The sequence below is a fragment of the Schistocerca nitens genome, chromosome 7 (assembly GCF_023898315.1).
Source record: "Schistocerca nitens isolate TAMUIC-IGC-003100 chromosome 7, iqSchNite1.1, whole genome shotgun sequence".
Taxonomy (NCBI): Eukaryota; Metazoa; Arthropoda; class Insecta; order Orthoptera; family Acrididae; genus Schistocerca; species Schistocerca nitens.
This window is the reverse complement of record NC_064620.1, coordinates 104,826,196-104,838,581: the sequence shown is the minus strand read 5'-3', so window position 1 is coordinate 104,838,581 and position 12,386 is coordinate 104,826,196.

Below are 12,386 nucleotides of genomic sequence, written 5' to 3'. Positions count from 1 at the left end.
AGGCTGCCCTGCAATACTAAATTGGAGATCCCTCGATGTCTCAGAACATGTGCTGCTAACCGATCCCTTCTCCTAGTCAAGTTGTGCCACAAGCTCCTCTTCTCCCCAATTCTATTCAATACCTCCTCATTAGTTATGAGATCTACCCATCTAACCTTCAGCATTCTTCTGTAGCACCACATTTCGAAAGCTTCTATTCTATTCTTGTCTAAACTATTTATCGTCCAATTGTCCACGTTTCACTTCCATACATGGCTACACTCCATACAAATACTTTCAGAAACGACTTCCTGACATTTAAATCTATACTCGATGCTAACAAATTTTTCTTCTTCAGAAATGCTTTCCTTTCCATTGCCAGTCTACATTTTATATCCTCTCTACTTTGACCATCATCAATTACTTTGCTACCCAAATAGCAAAAATATTTATTACTTTAAGCGTCTCATTTCCTAATCTAATTCCCGCAGCATCACCCGATTTAATTCGACAACATTCCATTATTCTCGTTTTGCTTTTGTTGATGTCCATCTTGTACCCTCCTTTCAAGACCATATCCATTCCATTCAGCTGCTCTTCCAGGTCCTTTGCTGCCTCCGACAGAATTACAATGTCATCAGCGAACCTCAAAGTTTTCATTTCTTCTCCATGGATTGTAATTCCTACTCCAAATTTTTCTTTTGTTTCCTTTACTGCTTGCTCAATATACAGATTGAATAACATTGGCGAGAGACTACAACCCTGTCTCACTCCCTTCCCAACCACTGCTTCCTTTTCGTACCCCTCGACTCTTATAACTGCCATCTGGTTTCTGTACAAATTGTAAATAGCCTTTCGCTCCCTGTATTTTACCCCTGCCACCTTCAGAATTTGAAGAGAGTATTCCGATCAACATTGTCAAAAGCTTTCTCTAAGTCTACAAATGCTAGAAACGTGGGTTTGCCTTTCCTTAATCTTTCTTCTAAGATACGTCGTAGGGTTAATATTGCCTCATGTGTTCCAATATTTCTGTGGAATCCAAACTGATCTACCCGAGATCGGCTTCTACCAGTTTTTCCATTCGTCTGTAAAGAATTCGCATTAGTATTTTGCAGCTGTGACTTATTAAACTGATAGTTCGGCAATTTTCACATCTGTCAACATCTGCTTTCTTTGGGATTGGAATTATTTTATTCTTCTTGAAGTCTGAGGGTATTTCGCCTGTATCATACATCTTGCACACCAGATGGTAGAGTTTTGTCAGGACTGACTCTCCCAATGCTGTCGGAAGTTCTAATGGAATATTGTCTACTCCGGGGGCCTTGTTTCGACTCAGGTCTTTCAGTGCTCTGTCAAACTCTTCCGCAGTATCATATCTCCCATTTCATCTTCATCTACATCCTCTTCCATTTCCATAAAATTGTCCTCAAGTACATCGCCCTTGCATGGACCCTCTACTTACGATACTGCAAAATTCATAATGCCACTTTTGTTTTCTGCCGACATATTTTTTGTTGTTGTGAATACGTGATTTTATCTATGAACTGCCACATTTTCATAATACTTGCGAATAATACAGGACATGAAGTAAATACAGACCTTCTCGAAGTCAAAAGTCGATAATATCCTACTAATTCGTGTTAAAAAAGACTCAATCGTCTTACAGACACTTAGTGCTTTATTAAGATAGACTGCCGTCGTGATGTGTCCGTAGTAAGCTGAATTTAATTTGAATTGGTACAGCGAATATTTTAATTGCGTTTTCCATTAGTTTACTGAATGCAACAGTAATCATCAAAGAGATATTAATCAGCAGCAGAATTTCCTTTCACAATATCTAAAACAATCTGACAATGCTAAAGTAGTTTACAAATTCTACGCCTGTAGAAACCTACTGGTTCTAAAGATGTCATTAAACCAGTGTAGTTTGAAGAGTATTTTCGTCTAGAAATGAATTGCCTTGATGGTTGATCGATCAAGAGCGGGAAAGGTAAAATTTTACGAGTATATGACGAGAGGGACAAGTGCTTGAGAGAGGACTTCCCTATCAGTACAAGTACCTGAGAGACGACTTTTCTATTAATCTCCTGGATAGTTTTGTTTCTCAAATCAACAGAGTGCATTATCATGCAGTAGCACAGGCGATGTAGTTTTGTCGGTCGATTTTCTTACACTGCGACCAAAAGGTGTCTCAGTTGTTGGCAACAAATTCCAGCTGTGATGCACCCACCCCTTGGGGCAGAATTCGTAGCCCAAAACACATTTTTCGAGCTATCAGATGTAAAATATTATGTTGACACTACCCTTTGCTCGAGCTTACGTCTTTTGGTGGGGCTCGGCCTTTCATTTCTTCTTAGGAAGTTAACGACAAAGGAATCATAACTCCTCACCAGTAACAGTACTGCATAGGAATGCTCAATGAGCGACCTGATGACATTCAATAAAAGTCACTCCGTTGATATTTGTTGTTTCGAATTAGAGCATGCAGAACTCCTACACCAGACTTCTGAACTTTGCCTGTTGAAGGCAAATGTCGCATGACGGTTAAATGGTAATCCATAACATGCATCAGTAGTCGAGACTTCCTTAATGGGGAAAATCATTTATGCCAGAACGATCCTTGTTGAAACAAGAATATCTTTTTCTGGTATTTACAATGCTTAACGGTAGTTCATGATTTTCAGGTATGCAAAATCCAATGCTTAACTGTAAGATGATAACTAGAACTTCAGATTCGAAAACGACAGTTGATACATACAGTAACAGCGTCGCCCCGCGTTCACCCGGGCGGCGCCGGATTTCAGGCGGCCGGTGGCCGGTAGCCGCTGCAGCGCGAGGAAACGCTCGAGCGTAAGCTGTTCTGATCGCGATGCAGCCACGAGCTGTCCTGCGGAATTGTTTCTGGAAGTACTTGTTATTGCTTGTGGGTAAAATGTGAAGCGAATTATGTTCGATGTTCAATCAGACTCATAAGTTTAGACGAGGGCGGAAATGTGGTAAAAAAAAAAAAAAAAAAAAGACACTTGGATGCGAACACGCGAACATAAGTTTAGAATGCACGACGATTACCAATTTTTTTAAAAATCTCATTTCGTTCGTTTTCGTTCGTTGTATCTGCTCTTGGCGGACGTTGAAAGACACCCGTTTCAGTTCGTTGTTGATCCATTAACTCAGTTTTTTTTTTTTTATTACAGAGGGCAGCTGGCCCTCTGCCGAACACGCTGAGCTACCGTGCCGGCGTAGTAAATTACAAGTGGATTGTTGTTAAATGAGTTTTACAATAAAATGATCTGTACAGTTTCAAAGTCTACAACATACACAGAAGCACCTAAGTTACCTAAGTTACGGTTTTCCGAACAAATTAGGATAACACGTATGCAAAAGCTGCACTGTGCATGGGGGCTTAATTATTATGAAATGCAAATACTTTTAATTTTTTGATTTAGTAGCTGTTTGTCCGATTACGAAGTCTCGTAAACGGTTGGCCCTGACTAGTATTATTACGCTATCTGACTGCATAGAACAACAACGAAGAATGAAATGAAAATTTTCGTTAATACAATTAATTAATTAAGTCCCCAGCAACTATAAAACCTACGAAACCAAAGCACAAGTATAACTGTTCTGTGTGTGGAAGTATGACTCAACGTACGCATCTGGCACGGTTCTTCTTCAACAACACAAGAAATTTTAAATATCATTTATACTGAATTAATTAAAGAAAATAAAAATACCATAATTACTCAAGAGAACCAGAATTACACTCTAATCCAAGAACTCAAGCCAGATGCTTTGTTGACTGAACCTGTAATGACGCATTATTTAAAACATGGAAATAATGAAAAATAAATCAAGTTTCGTTACCTTCATATATTGACCAAAATCACTCTAATCATTACAATATATCTCCACACCGACTCGCTATTACCACATCTCAACAAGAACTTTTCAGTATCACATCTCAGCAAGCACTCCCTACTAGCACATCTCAACAAACACTCCCTGCTACGAGTTCTTAACAAGCACTGACTACTACGAGTTCTCAACAACCACTGCCCACTACGACATCTCAATAATCACTGCCAGTGGAGGCGGCGGAACAATGCTCTCTAGCGCGATCTCTGGCGCTGTGGCTCAGTGTAGCCACCTTTCATATGCCCTTCCTCCACGGGCTAGAATTTGATGGTATTTTTGCCAGCATTGGTGGTGAAAATACCACCAAATTCGTCAAAAAAAAATACAGACAAAAATAAAAGATAATATTCATGCGTAAATATCATATAACTAGATAAAATTTTTGCTTTGCACTGACCTTTCAATAACCTAATATATAGAATACAGTAAGCAATACAAATTTTTTCATACATGTGACTTTACATAACAGTTTACACAAGTATTATGTGGTTAAACAGTTCAATCAATAGCATCAGCAATGACGAATATGTGCATGTAAGAGTCTCATAACTTTTCACAAACAGTAATACACAAAAAATCAGTTTATACAAATATTCACATAAACGCTTTCCATAGCTCAAGAATAAGCAGTTGACAGTTCCAGCAGTAGCACCCAGCAATGGTCAACAGGTGCAAAACCAACAAGTGACATTTTTTTAGTAGAAACAGTCCATCAGTGGCACCCAGTAATGTTGAATAGGTGCAGACACCAACAAGTAACACCATTTCAGTAGAAGCAGTCCATTAGTGGCACCAGCAATGTTGATCAGGTGCACACAGTAACAGGTGACTTCATTTCAGTAGAAGCGATCCATCAGTGGCACCCAGCAATGTTGAGCAGGTGCAGACACCAACAAGTAACACCATTTCAGTAGAAGCAGTCCATTAGTGGCACCAGCAATGTTGATCAGGTGCACACAGCAACAGGTGACTTCATTTCAGTAGAAGCAATCCATCAGTGGCACCCAGCAATGTTGAGCAGGTACACACAGCAACAGGTGACATCTTTTCAGTAGAAACAGTCCATCAGTGGTACCCAGCAATGTTGAGCAGGTACACACAGCAACAGGTGACATCTTTTCAGTAGAAACAGTCCATCAGTGGTACCCAGCAATGTTGAGTAGGTACACACATCAACAAGTAACACCATTTCAGTAGAAGCAGTTCCATAAAATACACTGTCACTGATCACACTGTTCATCAGAGTTTATAAGCAGAAATTAAACATGTCCTAGTGGCACCAATATTGTAGAAAAGGTACAAGTAACAGTCCATAATTTTTTTACAATCACTGATCACACAGTTCATCAGCAGAAATTAAACATATCCTTGTAGCACCAATCATGTAGAAAAGGTGCAAGTAACAGTCCATACTATTCACCATAACTACTGAGACTGTTCAGTCATGAACAATAGTTTGAATGCACATACAATTTCTTTAACAAAATATAATCAATGCTCTTACACTAAACATACAAATCATAATAAACACACAAATGATATCAGTTAATTGTCACATTAACTATTACAGTACACAATAACAGTTAACCTCTAATATTTATGGGTGTCAGTGCAAGCCACAACAAACAAGTGAAATAATATTTAGGAGATAGGTTGGGATCACTTCTCTGGGATTATAAAAGGAAAACACACAAAACACACTCACTCATCTTTCATCCACATTAGTGCTACTGTGTAATTGAATAGTGTTAACTGTGTAAATGCAATTCTGTCAAAATTTTATGTTCATCATGTGTATCAAGTAGTAGTGGCAGCAATGTATAACAGTCAATAATAGTTAAGTCAACGTCATAGTCATCATGTCAAGACCAATGTTTGCCAAGCCAGATCAAAATGTACGGTTGCTGAACAACTGTCAGTGAGCCAAGATATGCACATGCTTCCTCTCTCAAAAAAAAGTATATACTGCTTAGTGATTTAACAAGTGTGTGTATAGACAATCTTCCTTCCACTTTAGTGTTCTAGTCTGCCATCTTCATCCTCCTTGTTCCATATAAACCAACAAAACAATATGCTCCTCATTTACTTTACCTCTTATCCACCAAAACTCCAATAATCATCAACTTCACCTAATCTCAATACCTCAATAATACGTCGATACATATAAACCTCAGCACCAATATCATTTCACTTCCATAACAACTCTTTCCTCTAGTCAGTCTCCTCGAACAAGTACAGACAAAATCCTAGTGCAACTTCAATTCATCATCCCATACAATCCGAAGACACAGTGTCCACACACAACCTCTGTGTAATCCATCTGACCCAAATTTTCTACTCATTATAAATTATAAGATACATTTTGGTTCCTTGTCCATCATTAAATAAAAGAAATGCATACATGACCTCTAACAGACTTTAGTTCGAATAACTCTCAGTAATTAAGTACGATTACGGAGTGTGAATGATCATAATATTTCACAGTGTGTACACCACTTCAAGAATCAAAGCAGAAGCAAAAATGTGGAGTATTTTTTGTGTCAAGTGTCACTTCCTATTTCAATTGCTCACGAAAAATGCAGTGTAATACTGTCAATGGTCTAAACCTAGTTTTGGTATGTCATGTCGTTAGCTTCCTTCCTATTAGCATAAATTTATACAGCTTCCATAAAACCTCAGCTCATGTGACTTCTATGACTTTCTTGTACTAATGTCGTTCGTCGAATTATAGCAGTTCATTTTCTTATCTTAAAAATATAAGGCACTGAGCGTAAGCAAAACATGCAATAGCGAGTAAATATACCAGTAGAGAACAGAATGTCAACAAGTGGATGCAGCACAATCCCTATAACAAGGCTCTGCCAAGCGAACAATCTATAATTAATACAATAGTGTGACCTAAACTCTATGTACGTACACAGTATATCAGCATTTCTATATTCTAAATTGAAGAGTAGTTATGACAACAAAACAGAAACGTGTAAATATGCAATCCATACGCACAGCAGCAAACATGCCTTACACAATAAACAGGTCATTAGCATCACATCGACATAAGCAAATAAATGTTCATATGTAATCTTAATAAGTAAACATGAAGGCGCAAGCAGATAAATCAGAAAGTATAACTTACATACCTAACCACAGTCAGCACAATTAATCAGTTGACAATTACAATTTAAATAAATAAGCACAGCAGGCACATAATAAAAAAATATGACATCAGTGAAAAAGCATAGCAGCCAAGCGATGCATAATATACGCAAGTAATAACACTGTTCATTAATAAAACATTGTCAAAATCAGCAAATGTACACAAGCACGTCGCTTCACAAGTAAATTCATAGAACATGAAATTAGCACAAAGTATGAATCACGTAATCGCGAGCAGCAAATTACATCTAAAATACGTACCTAAGTGGAATTATGTTACCTGAAAAATAAACTCAATTAATAGTTACCCTTTTTTAGTTTATTACTTTTTTTCTTCAAAATTACATTCTTCCTGAAATTTTCTCCATAGTAAGTCGTCTTAACGTCGGACATGCACAGAATTTACCTGAAGGTCTTAAATATTTTACACAACCGTATCCTGAAAAATACTGAACGTTAATAACATAATTTACCAAATCACTATAGTTTTATACTGAATTTAATCCGAGAAATTAGACTGTGTATTTGTTTACGGCTGTCAGTGCATTCACACTGGGCGCTCGATCAGCTGTAGGCGCGTGACGTAAGAAGTGATTGTTTGCGGTCAATGACTGCCTTGTGCGGCGCGCCGACTTGACTGTTGCTTTGAGTACGCGCCGCCGCCAAAACACAGCGCGGTATCCTTGTACTCTCCGCATGTTTACATGTAGCTGTTAGTTTCTCTAAAGTATGTCATTCCACAAAAATGTTTCAAAATTATATCATTCCACAAAAATTTTAACGTTCGATATATGATGTATTCCTTTAGAGCGTCGAGATTTAAGAGTTTCTACTTCAACAGTGTTATCATGAATAATTTTGCGAACTCTATATGGACCGTTATAAAGCAGAAAAAATTTGCGACACAAGCCTTTTCCTTTGTGAGATAAACGATGGGACTTAATTAATACCTTTTGACCAACTGACAAAGTTTTTAAACGACCAGGACGCTTAGCTGATTTCTCTCTTCTAGCAGCTGCAGATGCAATATTTTGCAGAGCCAGGTTCACAACTTCAGAATGCCGCAGTTTTCGTGAAGGCGGAAAAGGAACGATTTCAGAAATGCGATTTGACGGTGCTTTGTTTTTTAATATCAATAGAGGCGGTAAAGAAGTTGAGTCATTAGGAAGTTCATTCAGAATGTTTTGAAAAATATGAAGATACTGATCCCAAGTTCTGTGATTCTGATGACAATAAAGTCGACACAATTTATTGATTTCCTTCATCCATCTCTCTGAAGCGTTAGATTGAGGGTGAAAAAGTGAAATGAAAATTGGTTTAATCTTACGACGCCGTAGAGTACGAAGCCAAATTTTAGAACGAAACTGTGATCCATTATCTGATATAACCTTATCAACATGACCAACTTCTTTAAGAAAATGTTTGATGAAAGCATTAGATACTGAACGAGCTGTTGCTTTGCGTAAAGGTGTAAAACACACATATTTTGATGTTAATTCCACTGCTACGAAAATATACGCAAAACCATTAGTAGAACGAACCACTGGACCGAACAAATCGACTGCAGCCATCTCCTTTAATTTCGCTGGAATGATAGGAAACAACGGTGCTCTGTGAGAAACTGTTGGCGGCTTAGCCTTTTGACATAATTTGCATTTGGCAAGAACAGATCGAATACGTTTTTCCATATTACTGAAGTAGCAATTTTCTCGTAATTTATGAAAGCATTTTCTGGGACCAAAGTGCGCATAACTGAAATGTGTGTACCAAATCAATTTATTGACCCACTCATCAGGAATACAAACTAACCAAACAGAGTTGTCGACCGATTTTCGTTTGAAAAGAATATCATTGCGAACTAAATAATACTGTCTGATCGCTACGCTTTCCTTTCTCCTCCACTTCTCCTTAATGTCCTTCCAGATTGGATCCTTATTTTGCTCCTTAGCGATGTCCTGGAGCGAAGACGAAATAAAGTTCTCAAACGCAACACCTTGAATGTACATCAAACAATAATGGTTTTCTTTGCCGTCCTCTTCGGCACTTTGTTTCAAACCCATAGGTGCACGTGATAAAGCATCAGCAACAATATTTGAAGATCCCTGTATGTAAACAATACTAAAATCAAATTCCTGTAGGTACAACGCCCATCGTGACAATCTGCCATGAGTTAATTTTGTCGACATAAGAAATTCCAGAGCTCGATGATCGGTGTAAACCTTAGTATGTCTGCCAAACAAAAATGTGCGAAATTTTGTGAAGGCCCATACAACAGCCAAAGCTTCAAGTTCCGTAATCGAATAATTCTTCTCTGATTTAGAGAGAACACGGCTTCCAAAGGCAACAGTTTTCTGTACTACAACGCCGTTTTCTTCTATCTCTTGAAATAAATGTGCACCTAGGCCTTTGTATGATGAGTCCGTCGCCAAACAAAAATCTTTAGATAAATCCGGATGTGAAAGAAGTGGGGCAGCAACTAAAGCATCACGAAGTTGTTCAAATTCTGACTGAGCTTCCTCATCCCAACACCAATTAGAATTTTTTCCAGATAATTCACATAAACGAGGTGTGGCCAAATTGTCCAATCTAACAAAGCGTCTAAGAAAATTACAGACACCAAGGAAACTACGAACATCACGTTTTGTGGTAGGAACAGCATAATTATGAATAGCGTCTAGTTTCTCTGGATCAGGGAGAATACCTTCTGTAGAAATAATGTGACCGAGAAATTTCACCTGAGAACGACCAAATTCAGATTTTTCCAAGTTCACTGTCATGCCAACTCGTGCAAAAATACGTAATAATGAATCCAAAATTTTGTTATGCTCACTCCAAGAACGTTTAGCAATAAGAATGTCGTCAACATAAGAAGTAATATTGTCACGAAGATAAACAGGTAAAATTTCATTTAAGCTACGAATGAATGCTGCTGAAGATACAGTAAGTCCAAACGGTAATTTCCGAAACTGGTAACAGTTACCAAAGGCTAAAAAAGCAGTATATTTTCTACAATCAGGGTGGAGTTCTATTTGCCAAAAACTTGCGCGCATATCAATCGTGGATAAAACTTTAATTCCATGGAAATGTTGAAGAAGTTCATCTAAATTTTGTGGACGGTCAGTTTCAGGGATAATAATATTATTTATCTGTCTGGAATCCAGAACCAAACGAATTGACCCATCCTTTTTAAGAACAACGTGTAATGGGCTGGTATAAGGACTGACTGCTGGCTCAACAATGCCCTGATCTAACATGTATTGAAGTTCATTCTTAACCTTGTCTCTGTAAGCCAAAGGAATAGCGTACGTTTTTCCGCGAAATGGTGTGTGTTCTTTTACTTTAAATAAATATTGTAAGCCTTGTATAGTTCCTGTGTGATGACTAAACACTGTAGCATGTGAAGTCAAAATATGGTGCAGCTCTTCTCTTGCAACGTCATCTGGCACTTCAGCTTTCTTAACCTTTTCATTAATTAATTCTTCGCTATTAATTACATCATCCATCGCGTCCCTGTATCTATTGTCATTGTCATGAATAAACACACTGTCGTCATAATGCTCAACAAAAGCATCAGAAGTAAGAAACCTTAAACATTTTGTATCTGATTCAGATCTTGCTAAACACTCGAAAAATTTCAAACATTTCAGCATTCCGGCAACAGTCAAATTCACACTTCCTTCTTTAAAGTTCAAAATTGCCTTATGTGCGTTAAGAAACTCCATACCTAAAATAATCTGTGTACTGAGTAATGGAACAATAATAAAATTAGCAGAAAATTCGTATCCTTGACAAATGAAATTTAGGTTGGTCTGTTGTTTAACTTCCACACCTTTTCCAGAAATCGCTCCTCGAATTGTAGTTTTAGAAATAGGTAACACGGGACAGGCAATAGTTCTTTCACATATACGAAAAACTGATTCACTAATGACGTTCAATGGGCTCCCAGAATCTAAAACTGCAGTGAACTTATTCTTACCCACACATACTTCAATAACAGGATGTAAAAATGCGTCTACATTAGTTTCCTTTTCGTCTAACAAAATGTCTCTCATGTCTTCCAGTCGTACGTAGTGTAAAGTCGAAGTGTCATTACTTTCTGAACCGTCTATATTGCTGCCAGAAGCCGAAGCTGCTAGTCATTGTCGATTGTTTGCGTCACGTCTTTGATTATTCGCGTCATTTCGCGGATCAATTTCTACTAATTGCACTTGTCTCTCTGAAGTTCTGTCACGTGGAGGATGCCAATTAGGTCCTTCCTGTCTGTTAGATGCAAATTCTTGGTTGTGTCTGTTATTAAAATTTCTGTTTTCCTGTCTGTCTGCATAACTACTTCTTGTGTAATTTCGACTGTCACTTCTGAAATTATTGTTGTATCTACTACCCTGGTTATTTCTGTAGTAAGAATTTCTGTTATTGTATGAATAATTTCTATCTTGATGATACCGATTACTGTTTCCGTATGGTTGATCATTCCGGTAGGAATTACCGTTATTATAATTGTCTGTGTAATTTCTGTTAGAACGTCTGTTATTGTCATAAGGCTGGTATCTATTGTCCTGTCTGTTACGTCTGTCATTCTCAAAGTTACCCAAATAACGTCCGTTCCGATCACTATCCCTTTTCTCTGAAAATGTATTGTAATTACTGCTACTGAAAAAATTACAAGAAGTCCCGTCGTCGTTGTCATACTCAAGTTCTTGTAGCAAAGTCTTAAAAGTCTCAATGTCGTCTTTACATCTTCCGGCTAAAGCAATTTGTCTTATGGATTGTGGCAGCTTAGTTAAACAAATGCGAATTAATTCAGTCGGACTATAAGGGTTGGACAGGAACTGATTCTTTCGAATCATGTCTTCAAAGTATTCTGCCGGCGTGCGGAACTCAGACTGTTTAAAATTACGCTGCATAATCAGACTATGTTTGACTCTGTCTTGTGTGTTTTCGGACCAATATGCCGATAGAAATGCATGATAAAAATCATTCAGATTATTACAATCTCTAATGAGTGCGCGCATCCGCGTCGCCGGTTCGTTTTCTAAATATCCACACATAAATTCCAGTTTGTGACTTAGTGGCCAATTTGGTGGGAGTGCGTACATAAATTGATCTAACCATGCACATGGATGTATGTCATTCTTAGAATTGCGAAACATCTTAAATTTCCGAACAGTTAAAAAGTGTTTATAGTCAAAGTTTTCTCCTCGTGGCGACAAAGACCTACCGCGTCTGTCCCAGTTTGAATGTCGATTATTGTCAAGTTCGCGCGCCTGGCGCTCTCTTGTTGCGTCCCGTAAATGAAACAAATTATCTTCTTCAAAGCCCTCTGCTATCTGTGATTCTAA